Source organism: Lissotriton helveticus, chromosome 7 (genome assembly GCF_964261635.1).
Source record: "Lissotriton helveticus chromosome 7, aLisHel1.1, whole genome shotgun sequence".
NCBI lineage: Eukaryota > Metazoa > Chordata > Amphibia > Caudata > Salamandridae > Lissotriton > Lissotriton helveticus.
In genome coordinates this window covers 1,202,136,562-1,202,155,313 of record NC_136068.1, presented here as the reverse complement: position 1 = coordinate 1,202,155,313, position 18,752 = coordinate 1,202,136,562, and the positions used below count along the sequence as shown (strand labels likewise).

General features: G+C 49.8%; 1 protein-coding gene and 1 long non-coding RNA gene across 3 annotated transcripts in view; one reads left to right on the top strand and one right to left on the bottom strand.

The window, feature by feature from the left end:
* The window catches only part of LOC144770120 (uncharacterized), a 558,291-nt gene extending 556,525 nt beyond the window's left edge, over positions 1-1,766 (top strand). For both annotated transcript variants that reach the window (XR_013598802.1, XR_013598801.1), the window contains one exon: positions 1,652-1,766. This is a non-coding gene — a long non-coding RNA (uncharacterized LOC144770120). The remainder of the gene's footprint in view (positions 1-1,651) is intronic.
* The window catches only part of UTP6 (UTP6 small subunit processome component), a 428,027-nt gene that overhangs the window by 114,307 nt on the left and 294,968 nt on the right, over positions 1-18,752 (bottom strand). The gene's annotated exons all lie outside the window — the stretch shown is intronic.

Sequence of the window (18,752 nt, the reverse complement as noted above, 5' to 3'; positions counted from 1 at the left end):
ATCGGATAGCCGATTGGAATTCTCGCCATCTGAGGGATTTCAGCGATTGGAGGCTTCATCCTCGTGCATTTCGGGCGCTCTCCAGGATTTGGGGACGATGTCACGTCGATCTGTTTGCCTCTCGCCTCAACAAACAGCTTCACAAGTTTTTCAGTTGGCGTCCAGATCCGGAGGCCCTGGCCACGGATGCCTTTCTCCAGTCCTGGCCTCTTCTCCTGTGTTATGCCTTTCCCCCTTTTGTGATGATTCCCAGGGTCCTGGCCCGCACAAAACACTTTCACTCGGAGCTCATTCTGATCACTACTCTTTGGAGGGCTCAGGCTTGGTTTCCAGTTCTTCTGGAGATGAGTTGCTCGACGCCGCTCCTTCTTCCCCACAGGTGGAACCTGTTGCTGGACCCTCTGCTCGAACCGCATCCCCTTGTTCTGTCGGGTCAGCTCCATCTGGTGGCGTGGAGAATTTCGGGGGACGCTGGCAAATCCCAGGCCTATCAAGCGACGCTGCCAGATTTATCGGCGAGGCTTGGGCCCCCAACACACACAAACGTTATGCGTCAGCTTGGAAACGGTGGTGTGATTGGTGTTCACAACGGGAGGTGGATCCCGCTTCAGCGGATATCTCTTTGATTATCAATTTTCTGGCCTCTCTTGCTTCATCTGGTCTGGCTTATATAACTGTCAATAACTTCCGTTCTGCCATTTCAGCTGGGCATGTTGCCATCAATGGCAAACCTGCCTTTGATTTCGAAATTGCTCAGAGGCATTTGTGTGGTAAAACCTCCCTGTCCTAAATATGTGGCTTTATGGGATATTTCTGTTTTGCGTTTCTTGGAATCCTGGCCTTCCAACTCTCTGTTGACCCGCAAACAACTTTCAGCTAAATTGACAATGTTACAGTGTTTGGTTTCCTGCAAACGGGTTTCCGGTGTTCGAACTTTGGACCTTGCTGGTCGTACGTTCTCGCCTGAGGGTGTTACTTTAGTTGTGTCCAGACGCACTAAATGTAATACGTCTTCCGTGACTTATCCTTCTTTTCCGCATAATCCACAACTGTGTGTGGTTCAGTGCATTAAAGACTATGAGGTAAGTACTGCTCATTTTAGACAAGATTTACACGGTCAGTTGCTGATTGCTTTGCAAAAGCCTTTCAAACCTGTAACTCCTGCTACGTTAGCGAGATGGGTGCGTTGGCTAATGCTGGAAGCTGGCATTGATGTTTCCCTCTTTGGTGCACATTCTGCACGGGGGGCTATGGCTTCTAAAGCTTTTTCCATGGGTGTCACTCTACATGATATCATGAAGGCCGCTGATTGGTCTTCTGATTCTGTGTTTAAGACCTTTGATTTCAAACCTTTTGTTGATATTGCTTCAGTTGTGGTGGCTAAGCTTTGAACAAGCATAATCGGAGCCTCCATCCTGCCATAGAATTAAAAATTTGCTAACATTTGTGAAGACAGGAGGCGAAGATTATCCCACACTTGGTCTATGCTTGCATATCTACTGTTGATTGCCTTTTTGCTTTGTATGCAATTGTATTATGCTATGTTTCATCATGCTCTTTGCATTATTTATTTTTCCCCCCTGTCTTTGGTTTTTATATGCTTTTACTCCTTTGTGGGTGTAGTGTATTACGGCTCTACTTTGCTTTTCAGGTCTTATCCTAAATGAAGTTCTTGCTGCGCGTTCTCCATTACCTGAGGACTGTGGTTCGCCCCGGAGGATTTTCAGCTGCTGCTTCTTCGCTTCTGCCTTCCAGTGGTCTGTTCATCGTGATGTTCTTCATGGCTCCTTTGTTTCAATTGGGACTTTGACCTTTACTGTTAAACTGTTTTATGGACAAAGAAAGAGGAAGTGTTCTTATTGGCTGCTGTGCATTTCAGTAAAGAAATGAGAAAGCATAATCTTCGCCTCCTGTCCTTAATAGAATTGAAAATTCTTGTCACGAATATTAGCAAATTTTTAATTATGCATGTTCTGCTACACTACAAGATGGCCGCCATGGTGGTGATAGAAAACCAAGTAGCGAGATCTCGCGAGACCATGGTGGTGTGGCAGCCACATACGAACTGTATTCAACCCGGGGAATCACCGGGACCGGCGCCTGCTCTTTGGTTCTGGTTCTGGGTATTTGAGATCAGTGCCTGTTCTCCATCTTCCTGGTTGGGCAGTAATGATCTGTCTGTGCTTGTGCTAGTGAAGGAGTGTTACTTGTTTCATGCCGCACTGCCACAGGAAGTTATTTGGAGGTTTCCTTCCCGAAGTTGCTGGCTTGCTTGAAGCGGGGTTGCGGCGCCTGTTCTCGCTCGCCTTCGTATATTTCGGGAGCGTGTTTCGTGCGGCTCTGGTCTCCTGCTGTGTTACCCGTAAGGGCCGTTTGGACTTTGTTGCTTCAGAGTATTGCACATAACGACTGCCACCAAATATTGTGGCGTTTCTTCATTGCACTCTATGCTCTCAGATCACACGCATGGGTTGAAGCCTGGTTACTTCATAGAGAGTGATATTTCTCCTGCTGCAACATTATACTTACGTATTTTGGAGATGCCATATGATCCTATGGGGGTGTCCACCTGAATTGTTGAAGCATGTACACACAATGATTATGATGATGTTTGGTCAACAGTCTGATTCCGTTAGCGGATGATATATTTGTATAATTTGACATTATTTCTCCAGCCACAGCGGTGTGATATTATAATTTCCTTACACATGATTTACTGCGGATATAACTTGAACGATGCCTTGCAAATTGCATGTAGGATTGTGGTTGGTTGTTTTTCTCTTTCAGGTCTCCTTGCCTGTGTACTCATCCTAATTCCCATTCACTGCTGGGGGCAACTGTGGTTTATCTCCTACAATACTGATGAACAATGGTGTTAAACAAGGTTGCCTGTTAGCCCCGTTATTATTTTCCCTTTACATATTTGATTTACCATCGGTTCTGTCCATATCGGGTAAGTTAGGTCACCGTACCATTGCCTCATTGCTTTAGGCAGACAATATTGCGAATTTGGACCTAACTCCCAGGGGATTTCAGAGACAATAGGACTGCCTGCAGAAGTTTGCGGATAGTCTTATTTAAAATATCATATTAATAAGAGTGAAGTGATCTTTTGTGCCAAAGGAGGAAAACATTTGAAAAAGTATAAGTGACGATTAGGTACTCAGGACTTGGAATGTGTTGATTCATATCCTTATTTGGACAAACTTTTCTCCATCAATCTTTCTGTGGAACAGCACATTTCACAAATATCTGGGAAAGTGATGGCACATACTAACGCATTTTTAACACTTTATAGCGCTGTAGGCCACAGACACATTATCTATTTACTGTCTTTTAGAATGTAAAAATCCCCTCTAATTTATGCGTTTGAAATAAAAAAACAAAGATTTGGAGCTTTCTTCATGAGATAGAGAGGAAAACACCTCGTAAAATCTGTAAGCTAAGTACCCATGCACTTGCTGGAGGCTTATGGTTAGAAATGAGGCTCCCAAGTATCTATGTTAAGGGGCTAGCTGCCGTCCTTTGTTGGGGGTCACAGTCTTTTGCTTAGTAACAGGAATCCCTTTAGAAGCCTACCTTGTTCAGAAGCATTGGCCCAATGTAGGACTACTCTTAATTATTATTTTTTTATACACAAATTTTTTATTGATATGCAGAAAGAATACACAAACCATTCAGCACTACACCATGAAAATCCAGAATTACATAAAAGAATTTGCGCTACCCAGTTTACAGACACTATTAAAAACAAAACAACTTTAAACTGGACAATCCCTTTGACTAAACCACCGCCAGCCCCAACCATTTCCCCCAGACTCTGCGATATTTCTTGGGACACCAACATGCCTCTAACAAAACTTTCTCCTGTGTGGCGCACCGGTCCACCGCCATCGCCCAACACTTGGGGGTTCAGGGCATTTCCAGGAGGCCGCAATGTCTCTTTTGGCAACAGCCATAGCTGTAGTAAAAAAACACATTCTTGTTCAGAGACCTATCCAACCCATCGGTGATGCCCAAGATTGTGTGTTTTGGGTTGTGGGGGACCTCTCACCCTAAGATTTTGGTGAGTTCTTCCTCGATTTTACTCCAGAACTGCGCCAGGTGGGGCAGGCCCATACCCTATTGAGGAAGTCAGCCGGGTTGTGACCACACCTAGTACAAGCTGAGGTCGGACTGAACCCCGTCCGATGGAGGCGCACCGGACTGAGCTATGCGGTGTGTAAATAATAGAGCTGCACCAGGCGCAGCCTAGTGAATACGATGACCGTTCTAGGGGCCATAGGGCATCATGCCAGTCCTCCTCCTCCAAGGGGCCTACCCAGTCCTCCCACTGAGCACACAGTTGGTCTATGGAACTAGGGGTATTGTTGATCAGTGTACGATAAATGTTGGAGATGCCACCCTTCCCCAGGTCCCCATACATAATCTGAGCTTCAGGCGGGCTGTGATCTGGAAGCCGTGTACCTGTTGTAAGGTGTGTGTGGAGGGCGTGTTGCAGTTGCAGATATCTATAGAATTGCGATTGGTGCAGTGAGTATCTGTTCTGGAGGTCTCCCAAGGAACGCATGTGATCCCCCACCCATACATCATCAAACTGTGAAATACCTATAAGGTCCCAAGCCCTTAAGCCCTGCAGCTCATTAACCTCTGAGCCAGGTCCCCTGCCACAAGGGTGTACACTGGGTCAGTGTGTGTGTCCATTTGGTATGCCGCAGTGCAGCCTGCCAGGCCAGTAACACAGAGCGCGTCACTTCTGGTAGACCAGAAGGAATAGGGGCCCCATACAACATAGACTGAATCCTGAAGAGGAACCAATTCCCCCAATTCGAGCCTGTAAGCCGGGTCAGACCATGCCCTGTTGAACCAGTCGTGTATAGAGAGAAGTTGCGTGGCGAGGTAGTATAAATAAAGAGGAGTCATTCCTAGACCCTCGTCAAACGAAGGCATTCTGTAAATATTTAGCGCCTACCTCGGGACCTACCTCTCCCCCACAGGAACTTGTTGGCCATGCTATCCAGTTCGCTGAACCAGGCCCTGGGAAAACACATGGGGGTGTTTTGAAGAACGTAAAGGAAGCACTGTCATTTTATAGAGGGCCACCCTCCCCATGGGGTTCAGGGGCTGTGACTGCCACTTCTGGAGGGCTGCCTTGTCCCGTTTCACCAGGGGAGTGACGTTGAGGGCCCAGCTCAGCTCGGGGAGTAAGGTCATCCATATGCCCAGGTATTTGATGGATTGACAGCGAAGAGGTATATCAGATTGCCAATCGAAGCATTCCCGGGATAGGTGGAGGAGAACCAGAGCCGATTTGTCAGGGTTCAACTGGAGGCCAGAGGCCAGTTCAAAGGAATGCAAAGACAATGTGGACCTGACCGGGTGGGTCTGCTAAAATAGATGAGGACGTCGTCCGCATAGAGGGCAATTTTGTCTGGCTCGGTGTTGGGCCATTCCCATCCCCGAGGCCAGTTCAAAGGAATGCAAAGACAATGTGGACCTGACCGGGTGGGTCTGCTAAAATAGATGAGGACGTCGTCCGCATAGAGGGCAATTTTGTCTGGCTCGGTGTTGGGCCATTCCCATTCCCGCACATGTTCACATGACCGCATCAGGGATGCCAAGGGTTCGTTCACTAAAGCGAAGAGCACGGGGGAAAGGGGACAACCCTGCCTCGTTTCCCTGCAAATAGAGAAGGGCTCTGACAGGACCCAGTTTACCAGGACATGAACCCACGGGGAGGGCGTAAAGAACCTTGACCATGGCCCGAAAGTGTGGAGGACCCCGCCTCACGGCAGGATGTGCGTAAACTAGTCCACCAGGAAGAAAAAGAATACTTTGAGTCTGAGTGCCGCCACCGGCTGCGGAGCCAGGCCCGGCAGGCAGAGACTAGTTCAACAAGGTCTTTCAGGAGCATCGGGCTGCTTGAGAGGTCTGTGTCCGGGAGATCGGGCAAAGAGGGCCGGGGCGAAGCACCAGGCCTCTGTAGGAGTGTCAAAGAACAAGGTCCTGTTAGCGAACACCACTCACAGGTGTGCCGGGAAAAGGAGCCGATACTGGATGTGGAGTGCCCTCAGTTTTTGTTTACCTTCACCAAAGGAGCGGTGCTGACCCTGGACTTCAACGATATAGTCCGAGAAAATCTGCTGTTTGCGGGCTTAAGACAGGATGGCGTCACGATCCTTGAAATTAAGGACCTGCATTATGACTGGTCGGGGGCCGAGCCTGGTGGTGGATTAGGGGTGAGGGACCGGTGGGCCCACTCAATCGCGAACCATGGAGAAAGAGAGCCCTCAAGGACCCACGATCCTAGCCACTTTTCCAGGAAGTCCACCGTGCGGCCCTGCTCCGCCTCCTCCGGGAAGCCCACCAGGCGGCGATTGTTGCGCCGGGACTTGTTTTCTATATCCTCCACCCGGCAATGCAATTCCTACGTGTGCGACTGGAGACGGGCCACCCGTCCCTTGAGTTGCTGGACGTTATCGTCCACGGTGGAGATTCGGGTTTCAGTCTCCTTGATCCGGGCTGTGGTGTTTTGGAGGTCCTGCCGGATGACAGCTATGTCCACTTGCTCTTCCGCGATCTTTACTTCAACTGAGGTTTGTGAGGCATGTATGGCTTGTAAGATAGTGGACAAGTCTTCTGTTCCGCGGCACCCCCGGTCGCCCCACGTGGTAAAATGATTCATTTTTGTTTGGGTAGCAGGGGTCTTTGTCGACCTATCTGTTCTGCACATGGTGGCACCCCGAGGAGCCGCGGAGTTACGGAATCCCCGCAGGTGGATCTCGCAGCGGGGGACCGGCAGATCTCTTCAGATGGGCAGAGATCAGGCAGGGGGAGCAGCCAGCGCTTAGGTGAGGCCCGGACCAGTTCCCCGCTGTCCGATATGTGCGGCCGACTTCGCTACTCCAGATAAGATGATCCTTCGGGGGCAAGGGAGGGGATGGGGGGGGAGGAGGAAGGAGAAAGTCCAGAACCAGGGCCACAGGTAGGCCCCCGCCAGCCAGGGCCACAGAGCTTTCCACCAGGGCAGCAGTAGGAGAATCGCCAGGCAGATTCACCCCCTTTAGGCCGCCACTCCGGTGGGCGAGGGTGCGAGGCGATCCAAAACCACAGCCCAATGGGAGAGACCCGGAGGCACAGTACGGGGGCCCCGATGGAGACCCTCACACGCAGCTGGGCGCCGCTCGATGTGTGCGGCTGAAAGCCCCTATTGTCGGGTCCCCGGTCGCTGCCGTGGCCAGGGGGGAACCAGGATGTAGGGCACGGCCAGGTGGTTCCCGCCCGTACCCTCTCCAACACAGTCCCCAGATCAAAGCGGCAGTACGGGGTCAAAGAAGCGGTTGATGGGCCCAGTCTCGGGCCCCCTGCCACTCGATTGATGCGGCCGAGGATCGTCTGCGGTCTATTCCCAGGGACTGCCACGTGGCCCAGGATGTCGCCTCACGGTGCCCACAATATCTGGGGGAGCCGGGTGTCACCTGGCCCAGAGGAGGGGAAGGGAAGAGAGATCCAACCGGAACAGTCGAAGAGCAAAGCCACATGGGGCCGGCCCCCACCCGGCCTCCCTCCCGCACGGTGTGGGGGCGGGGGGGCCATGTGGCCGTCCCCCTTCCCCCCCCCCAAGCAAATGTCCCCGGACCCCCGCCGCCACCGGCGGGACTCACCTGCTCCGCACCATGACATCGGGATCTTCATAGGTTACCTCAATGCACAGGCGATGGCAGCCTCAATCTTCAGCCTCATTGTAGATCTGTTGAGTTGAATTACATGCACGAAGCCCAGATAAGTAGGAGACATAAAACATTATCCAGCCCTTGTGGGCTGCTGAAAGTAATCAATGAAAAACAAGTCCTACTATAATCAACCAATTCATAGGTTATTGTAGCACACAGAGCCTCAGGAAGCTTTGGTAAGCAAGGGCTCCAAAGGGAAGTGCACCCCAGTAAACCTGTGAGCCCCATGAGGGGGCAAGGGTTCCAAAGAGAAAGACGCCCAGACAAACCAAGCATGGCAGAGGGGCCTATGTGAAATGCGGAGGCTCGCTATATGAAGTAGCATCTACAGGGAGGATCACTGATATAAGCAGCTCCCAAATGTCTAATAATACCTTGCCCAACACTACACTGCTTACTGAGCACATGCTAATTGAAATGATTTACAAATGCATGATGTATAGGAATAACATGGGTGCACTATGTTATTTAAATTGCAATAATTAATGCACTGTCAAAATAAATCTTTGACAAAGCTAGGAATAAACAAGCTAAAAAGTGCTTAGAAGGCTTAGAAATCCCCATAATGCAACACACTCCTTTCACTGGAATTCATTATCAGAAAGGAAGAAATATAAACTAAATAATCTTTACCCTTTGATTCGTCAAGTCTCCATAACCCTCAACTTTTTATAGATTGCCTTTAGACTTAAGTCAGATTTAGAGTTTGGTAGATGTTTGTGATGAAGTATCCTATCTGCCAAATCCTTGGTTTGTGCCCTTCATTTAGAGACTGGCGGACCGTCAGCTTTACGTCAATGTAGCCCCCTTTGGCTTGGTTTATGGAGTGCTACCTCTGACAGACCAACGGGCCATAAGAGGAAGGACATTACATTGCCTGCCCTTGATAAGATGGAGTGTGATTTCCTTTTTTTCTGTCCATCGCCACCGAAAAAACAGACGCACCTATCTACCAAAATTTTGCACAATGACAGGAACCACTATGAAGGCGGTTCTGTAGTGTTGGGGGTTCTGCATTCTTTTTCTCACTGCAGCTGTCATGCGTGCATTCTACATTCCTGGTTGGAATGCTGCCTGCTTTTGACAGTTGCTGCCTGATCTTTCTGCTGTAAGGTTGTTCTGTTTGTAGGTGGTGTATTTATTGGAAATAAAGTACTATCCTTCGACTTACTGAGTCTTGGATACCTTTACAATTTTGGCGACGAGGATGGGATACCACCCCGACAGACCCCGCAGTCTTGACGACTTTCTATTCTCTGTATTGCCTTCATTCTGTTTTGAATTCTTCATCCAGATCCTGCTTGTTCGGCGCTGCTTTTAGCTGTGATGTCCGCATCTTTCTTGCATTCTGTGATGTTGAATGGTGAATTTGTATTGTTTTGCGGCTTCGAGGGATAACCGTTGTCAATGCCAATTGTCCGGCTACGTCAGCAGTACGTTCTCCTCCTTAATTCGCAGCTGTTCCGAACGTCATAAGGCGTACTTGGCAATCTAGCAACCTTGTTACCATTACCTTGGCGTACCTTGTCTTACGCTTCACGTAGTAACCTTCCTTACAACCAACCTTGTTTTGTAGTGAGCATTCCAGCTTTGCTGTGACGTTTCACGCTACGTTCTAGTGACGTATCACTCTACGTGACACCATTTTGTGTTTTTTAACTTTATTCTATTGCACAGCATTTGCTCACACGGGGATCGATATTCGCCAAGCTTTAATTTCTGTCAGTGGAATCTTGCGAATAAGTATTGCTGACTTCGAGCATCTATTACGGTCAGTGGGAGTTTGCAGATGCGATTTTCTTAATTACTTTAGATTTCAACACCCTGTTTTTTTTTAGTCTTTCAATTTGGGGTAAATTCCACTTGTAACATTCTACTGCAATCCTCGTAAAGACTCTGCTACTAATTCCAGTTTCCTTACTTACCTGCACATATTTTCTTTCAACATTTGGTGTACAAATACATTGGACTCATTGTAATTTTGGGCACAGGGAGGAAGTTAGTCTCTCGAAGCTCTGCGTACTGCGTTTTCTTTTCTCCCTTTTCTGCACAGAATTACGCACTAAATTCTACTCAACCATTCTGGCCTGCTGGTGGACTTCCGTGTAGGAAGTGGGTGGAATGGAAACTATTCTTCTTTAACCACATTGAGACATTAGACGACCAAGGAAAAATATCTCCTGAGCAAAAAAAGATTTTTTTTTAACATTTTGCCAATGCCCTGAGGGTCTAAAAGCGTTTAATCAAATGTCAAAAGCTATTGGTGGTGATTCTAATGTTTTTGATTGTGCCATTGCTGATTTTGTAAGGCATTTCTCTCCTAAAGTTTGTATTGGTATTATTAGATACAAGTTCTTTCATAGGAAACAAGAGGCTAATGAGTGTGTTGATTATGTAGCCACCCTCAGAACTTTATCTCTTGATTGTCAATTTGGTTCCTTTCAAGAAGATTTTATTAGGGATCAGATTGTCATGCATGTTAATGATTCTAAGGTAGAAAGATCACCTTTGTGCCAGCAGTAATTTATAAATTGGTGGATGGTAGTTTGCCACTCTACAGACTGCATTCCGTCCATCAGACTTTAAATGAAATGAAATGAAATGAAAAAGATACTTAATAAAGCGCACTGTGACCAAGCGGCTTCCTGGCGCTAGAGGTAAGAAACTGAGGGAGATGGGGGAAAGCCAGAACTGTTTTAGCAGGAATAAGCAATGGAAAACAGGTGGGTTTTTAAGGCCTTACGAAATTGGGAATAAATGGTGATGGATCTGATTGATAGAGGGAGAGTATTCCAAAAGGAGGGACCCAAAACAGAAAATCTGGTGCCTCCGGTTTTGGATCTACGGAACCGAAGTACATTGGAAAGGAACTGATTAGAAGAGCGGAGGGAACGGTTAGGGGTATAGGGGGTGATTAGAGAGTTAATAAAAACTGGGCCGATGCGGGCTCGAGCCATAAAGACCAGACAGTCCATCTTAAAGAGATATCTCTGAGAGATGGGGAGCCAATGCAGTGTTTTTAGAACGGGGGTAATGTGGGAGGACTTAGGGAGGTGGAGGATAAGGCGAGCGGCCTGGTTCTGAACAGCCTGTAGGCGGCGAAGTTCATACGCTGGAATGCCCACATACAGGCTGTTCCCGTAATCGAGACGGGAAAGAATCATGGCCAAAATAATAAGTTTGAGGGCATCAGAGGAAAAGAAACGGGATACCTTTCGGATGATTCGGAGGGAAAGAAAACAGGAGGAGACAACCGAGCTGATCTGGGCATGCATAGAGAGGTCCCGACTGACTCTAATGCCCAAGGTCTTTGCCGAGGCCACTGGTAAAGGTGGAGGACCAGAGATGGAGGGCCAAAAGGCAGTCGACCAAGGGGAAGGAGAAGAGCCAGTCAGTACCAACTCCGTCTTGTCCAGATTAAGCTTCAGTTGATTCCGATTCATCCAGTCTGAAATAAAAACCAATGTGGAGTGAAATTTGGGTGGGGAGTGCATGGGAGAGGAAAGATCAAAAACAAGCTGGAGGTCATCCGCGTAGTTATACACGGAGACCCCCATCTCAAGAAGGGAAAGAATGAGAGGACGGATATAAAGGTTAAAAAGAAGAGGGGACAAAGAGGAGCCTTGGGGAACTCCACAGGGGACCAAGCGTGACGGGGCGGAGTAGCAGGAAAGATGAACCGCCTGAGTTCGATCTTTAAGAAAGGAGGCGAGCCAAGAGAGGGCAGTACCCCGAACGCCCGCTGCGCTGACACGGTCGAGAAGGATGGCATGGTCGACCGTGTCAAACGCAGCGGACAGATCGAGGAGCACCAGAGCTTGGGGCAGGTTAGAATCTGCCCTACTCTTTAGCTCGTCCAAGACGGACAGGACAACAGACTCGGTGGAGTGGGCTGGTCGGAAGCCCGCTTGGTGGGAGGCCAGGAGGTGGTTGTCCTCAATGTGGGAAGAGAGACAAGAAGTAATATAACACTCTAAGATCTTTCCGAGGTAAGGGAGAAGGGAGACAGGCCTAAAATTAGAGGGGAGGGAAGGGTCTAGGCCAGGTTTTTTTAAAAAATAGGACGAACTATAGCGGATTTAAAGTACTTGGGGACAGAACCAGAGGAGATGGAAAAGTTAAGGAGTGAGAGGGGAGGGTCGGGGCAATAGGTAAAGAGTACTTTCAGAAAGCGGGCTGGCACACAGTCGGCTGGTGAACCGGACTTAACTTTCTGGAGTAGGGCCAAGAACACATCCAAGGAAATAGGGGGAAACTGATTAAGAGAGATAGAAGACAGAGAAGGGGCAGAGAAAGAAGGGGACGAAGAGACAGGGGGAATATTGGATTTGATCTTGGCAATCTTCTCCAGGAAGAAGTCATTAAGAGAGAGACAAAGGTCTTGGGAAGGGATGATATTCAAGTTGGCTCTGTCGGAAGCAACCAGATTGCGAACTATAGAGAATATCTCCTTGGGCTTATTGGCTGAAAGGGATATTCTTTCCGAGAAGTAGATGGTTTTAGCTCGTAGTATGGCTTTTTTGTAACTCGCCAACAGTGTTTTGTATTTAGCTCGCAGAGCAGGGCAGTATTGACGCCTCCAATGACGTTCAGAACGTCTAAGGTCCAGTTTGAGGACTTTTAGTTCCTCTGAGAACCATTTTTGAGCGTCTTGGGGGCGACAGGTTTTGACTTTCCTGAGGGGGGCGACTAAGTCACAGGAAGAGGACAGCCAATGGTTTACAGCGTCTATTTGATGGTCAATAGGAAGGTTGCATAGGCCAGGGCCAGAGGAAGCAAGGGAGACACACAAGGAGTCAAGGTCCACCCGGTTCCAATTTCGAGCCAAGACGTTTTTAGGAAGGGGGGGCCTCTCTTGCGTTCCAAACTCAATAGAAAAAGAGATCAATGAATGATCCGACCAAGTGCAAGGAAGGACGATAGGGGGAGGAATGGGACAATTGACTGACCAGAATGGTCCAAAACATGACCGTGAATATGAGTGGGGGAGTGAATATGTGAGGAAAAGTTAAGGGACTGAAGGGTAGCAGAGAAGTCTTTGGAAGACGAGTCTTCTCTGGGATCGCCCGGCCAATAATTAAAATCCCCCAGAAGAAGTACAGAGGAGTTATTGACAACGAGCGTAGCCAGAAGTTCCTGGAGAGAAGGAACAAAGGAGGACATGTGCTGCGGAGGACGATAGAAAAGTGCTATAGTAAGAGGGGCTCTGAGATTAACTGAGCGGGCAATTAGGAAATCTACTCCGCATATGGGGGGGTAGGAAAGAGACTGAAACTGGAGACTGGAACGGAGGATCATCGCCACTCCCCCCCCCGAGTTTACCAGCGGGACGATCCGCCCGAAGAGCATAGTAAGAGTCGGGGAGGGCGGAGAGAAGATCTGGGAGAGAGTCAGCGGAAAACCAAGTTTCTGTAAGAAAAAGAAAATCGGGGGTGTTAGTGTCCAATAAATTAAAAATCTCCAGCTGATGTCTACCTGCAGATCTAGTATTGAGCAGGTAGGCAGTGGCCATGCTGGAAGAGGAAGGGGAAGGAGGAACCGAGGTAGGGCAAGACTGGGACAAGGGAGTGGATGACGTAAGTAGGGGAAGTGAGGCAAGTGGGGATAAAATGTCCAGGGCGATAATGCGCTGCAGCAGAGAAGGGTCAATATGCTGACCATTGTTAAAGGACAGGAGTTGAGCAGAGGTATAGAGTAAGGAAAGGGCAGGGTCCATGGCCCCTGCCGGTCGCGGACGGGCGCAGACGGGCTTGCCTTTGGCGCGCTGACGGCGCGCCCGCTGCGCCCGTCCGCTGCGCGACCGGGGGAAACACATTGTTTATGGAGGGGATAACCGGAAGGGGCGTGGCCTGTAGGTGGTGGGCGTGGCCTGTGGCCTCTGGGGGATGGCGGCGAAAGGGTGGTGCCCCGCAGCAGCGCTCAATTCAGCTGCGCGGGAGTGCCCAAAGCAAAGGAATCAAAGAAAAGAGAGTGCCCAAAGAGAAATAAATCAGTAAGTACTGAAACAATTTCCCAAGCAAAATAAATCAAAACGAGTAATGGCGTTCTCCCGGCTGTGCCTCAGGAGATAGAGTAACCTCTGGCAGACGCTTGCACTCAGCGCGATTAAGTGCCTTCGGTTGGGGACGTGGCTAGCGGGAGGGGGCGTGGCCTATGGCCTTCGTGAATCGGCCAAAGAACAAGTGCACAGCGGTCAGACACGGTCGCTCACACGCTCCCTGGCTCCTGGTGGTATCGTTACTCTTCCATTGACCTCCGACCATCTGTGTGTCTGTAATTTAATTGTGCATTTGCATTAGCGCTTCTGGTTGTGCATTTGGATTAGCGCTTGTGGTGAAGTTTTCAGTCTGCTTAGCTTGTGCCACTTATTAACGCTACAGCGTTTCTGGTATTCTGCAGCGTAGCATAGTTTATGCCATTTAAACAGCGCGACGGAAACGGAGCTGCGCTCTATCTGTTAACAATAAAGCTGCCTGTTTAAAAGCGCTTGTGAACATTATATCAGTGCCCCAGCCTCACTCGACTTTGCACTACCTCCATTTTGTTTGTTGTTGTCTCCCTGAGCCCTTCCTCCTCGCACCGCTCTCGCCTCCCTGCTGCCCCTCCCACGCCCCTCCCCCTTCAAAGTGCTTTTAATGACAGATGCGCCCACGCGCTTCGGCCACGCCGAAGGTGCGCCAAAGGTAAGCCCGTCTGCGCCTGGACCGCGCCCAGCGCCCGTCCCCCTGCTCTATGCCGCTCCCAACCCCCCAGAGTAACTTATGATGCCGCTACTCTCCTCGCCCTCAACCCCGGACGCACCCCACTTTGCTGCGAAGCTACCCCAGGACGTACCCACGGCCCATTCGCCTGCCTCTCCTGCAAGTTCAACTGCTTCAGGACCCTCACCAAACACACTTCCTCCACGCACAGCTCCGAACACAATGACTTGAAATGCATCCTACTGAACACCCGCTCGGTCCACAGACATGCAACCGAACTCTGGGACCTAATCGACACTGCGTCACCTGACATAGCCTTCCTTACTGAAACATGGATGAATGCTTCTTCTGCCCCCGACATCGCCATAGCCATACCGGACACTTACAAGATCATTCGAAAAGACCGCACCGATCAAACTGGAGGAGGCATCGCCATCGTCCATAGAAACACCATCAAAATTACATCCAGCTCTGACGACAATCTTGCAACCGCCGAACACCTCCACTTTCAGATCCACACCGACCCCAGGACCACACTTAGAGGAACCCTCATTTACAGGCCCCCAGGTACCCGATCTCAATTCAGCGACGACATCACTGACTTCGTCAGCCCGCACGCCCTCGCCTCCGAGAACTACATTCTTCTAGGAGACCTCAACTACCACCTTGACAACATTCTCGACAACAACACCACCACCCTTCTGGACAACCTGTCCAATCTCGGATTCAAACAACTTGTTGACACCCCCACTCACATAGCCGGACACACGCTCGACCCTATCTTCACCTCCAGCAAGCACATCTCCTTCGATCACACTACAGCTCTCCACTGGACGGATCACAGCTGTGTTCACTTCAGCTACAAAACAACCCTGACACACAACCGTCCACAACCCATTCCCCGAAGAAAATGGAACAAAATCACCACCGACCAACTCCTCACATCACTCAGCCAAAACACTCCCACCCTAGCAACGGACCCAGACCTAGCGGCCACCAACCTCAGGCAATGGATTACCCACAGTGCGGACGAACTAGCACCCCTGAAAAAACACCAGTCGAAATCATCCAGCAAAAAAGCTCCCTGGTTCAATGATGACCTTAAAAAATCCAAGAAGACATGCCGCACCCTGGAGAAGAATTGGAGAAAAGAACCAACCTCAGACAACATGACCTCCCTCAAGACAGCAACCCGCAAACACCACCAACTGATTCGATCCGCCAAGAAATCAGCATTAAAGGACCGTCTCGACAACAATTCTCATAACAGCAAGGAACTCTTCAATATCGTCAAAGAATTCACCAACCCCCCCGCAGCTTCCAACGACATCACTAACTCCCAAGACCTCTGCGATGCGCTATCCTCCTTCTTCTACAACAAAATTGCCGACATCCACAACAGCTTCAAGAATACCCCCAATGACCAACTCACCCCACCCCCTTCAGATCCCACCGCTCCAACTAATTACCTCAACTCCTGGAACCCAATCACCATTGAAGATACCATTCGCCTCATGAACTCAATCCACTCTGGCTCACCTTCTGACCCCTGTCCCCACTACATCTTCAACAAAGCTGACTCCATCATCGCTCCCCAACCCCGCGATGTCATCAACTGCTCCTTCAACTCCGCCACCTTTCCAGAAATATGGAAACACGCCGAACTCGGCGCCCTTCTGAAAAAACCAACAGCAGACCCCTCAGAACTGAAAAACTACCGACCCATTTCCCTCCTCCCTTTCCCGGCCAAAGTCATCGAGAAAGCCGTCAATAGCCAACTCGCAGCCTTCCTTGAATCCAACAACTCCCTGGATCCCTCTCAGAACGGCTTTCGAGCCAAACACAGCACCGAAACCGCCCTCATTGCGGCGACCGACGACATCCGAGCACTCCTGGACAACGGTGAAACAGTGGCCCTCATTCTACTCGACCTCTCCGCCGCCTTCGACACGGTCTGTCACAACACCCTCATACAACGCCTCAACAACATCGGCATACAAGGAAAAGCCTTGGACTGGATCATCTCGTTCCTAACCGGGAGAACCCAGAGAGTCCGACTCCCCCCTTTCTACTCAGAGCCCACCGAAGTCATCTGCGGCGTCCCTCAAGGCTCCTCACTCAGTCCCACCCTCTTCAACGTCTACATGAGTCCCCTCGCCTCCATCGCACGTCAACACAATCTCAACATCATCTCCTACGCCGACGACACCCAGCTAATCCTTTCCCTCACCAAAGACCCCAACACTGCCAAAAACAACCTTCACGAAGGTATGAAAGAAGTAGCCGAATGGATGAAACAGAGCCGCTTAAAACTCAACTCTGACAAAACGGAGGTGCTCATCCTAGGATCCTCCCCCTCAGCTTGGGACGACTCCTGGTGGCCTTCCGCTTTGGGATCTGCGCCCACACCCACAGACCATGCACGTAACCTTGGCTTCATTCTAGACTCCTCCCTCTCAATGTCCAGACAAGTCAACGCCGTATCGTCCTCCTGCTTCAACGTCCTCCGCATTCTCAAAAAGATCTTCCGCTGGATCCCCCTCGAAACAAGAAAGACTGTCACCCATGCACTGGTCATGAGTCGACTGGACTATGGCAACACACTCTACGCCGGAATTACAACAAAATTGCAGAAAAAGCTCCAGCGCATCCAAAACGCATCAGCGAGACTCATATTAGACATCCCGCGCCGAGAGCACATCACCGGTCACTTAAAAAACCTCTACTGGCTTCCCGTCAACAAAAGAATTACCTTCCGCCTTCTTACCCACGCACACAAGGCCCTCTATAAGCTAGGACCCGAATGCCTCAACACCCGACTGTCTTTCTACAATCCCACCCGCCAACTAAGATCATCCAATCAAGCCCTCGCCGCAGTCCCTCGCATCCGAAAAACCACCATGGGTGGCAGATCCTTCTCCTTCCTAGCTGCCAAGACCTGGAACTCACTCCCCACCCACCTCCGCCTTACACAGAATCACATCTCCTTCAGAAAAGAACTGAAAACATGGCTATTCGATAAACAGTAAACCCCTCCCTCCAGCACATTGAGACCCTCTGGGTGAGTAGTGCGCTTTATAAATTCATGAACTTGAACTTGAACTTGAGGACACCACAATTAAAAACAGGAACACACAATTTCTTAAAAACAAGGTTCAGTTTTGCATATACGTTCTCCCGGCTACGCCTCAGGAGATGTAGAAGCCCTGGCAAGCGCTCGTTATCAGCGCTGATAAATGCCTTCGGCGGGGGGCGGGGCTAAAAGATAGTGGGCGTGGCTAGTAGCTTAGGGGAGTCAAGCAGCAACACAAAAGCCCAAAAATGGCGACACAGGTAAAAAGTTTTTCAGGATTACATACACAATTTTAAAATAACAGTTCAATTGTTATAGCAACGTTCTCCCGGCTGCGCCTCAGGAGATGAATAAGCCTCTGGCAGGCGCTCGTAATCAGTGCTGTTCAAGTGCCTTCGGCTAGGGGGCGTGGCCTGTAGGTGGTGGGAGTGGCCTGTGGCCTCTGGGGGATGGCGGCGAAAGGGTGGTGCCCCGCAGCAGCGCTCAATTCAGCTGCGCGGGAGTGCCCAAAGCAAAGGAATCAAAGAAAAGAGAGTGCCCAAAGCGAAATAAATCAGTAAGTACTGAAACAATTTCCCAAGCAAAATAAATCAAAACGAGTAATGGCGTTCTCCCGGCTGTGCCTCAGGAGATAGAGTAACCTCTGGCAGACGCTTGCACTCAGCGTGATTAAGTTCCTTCGGTTGGGGGCGTGGCTAGCGGGAGGGGGCGTGGCCTATGGCCTTCGTGAATCGGCCAAAGAACAAGTGCCCAGCGAGGACACCACAATTAAAAACAGGAATACACAATTTCTTAAAAACAAGGTTCAGTTTTGCATATATGTTCTCCCGGCTGCGCCTCAGGAGATGTAGAAGCCCTGGCAAGCGCTCGTTATCAGCGCTGATAAATGCCTTCGGCGGGGCGTGGCTAACAGATAGTGGGCGTGGCTAGTAGCTTAGGGGAGTCAAGCAGCAACACAAAAGCCCAAAAAGGGCGACACAGGTAAAAAGTTTTTCAGGATTACATACACAATTTTAAAATAACAGTTCAATTGTTATAGCAACGTTCTCCCGGCTGCGCCTCAGGAGATGAATAAGCCTCTGGCAGGCGCTCGTAATCAGCGCTGTTTAAGTGCCTTCGGCGAGGGGGCGTGGCCTGTAGGTGGTGGGCGTGGCCTGTGGCCTCTGGGGGATGGCGGCGAAAGGGTGGTGCCCCGCAGCAGCGCTCAATTCAGCTGCGCCTTAATCTTAGTCCTTAATCTTGTGC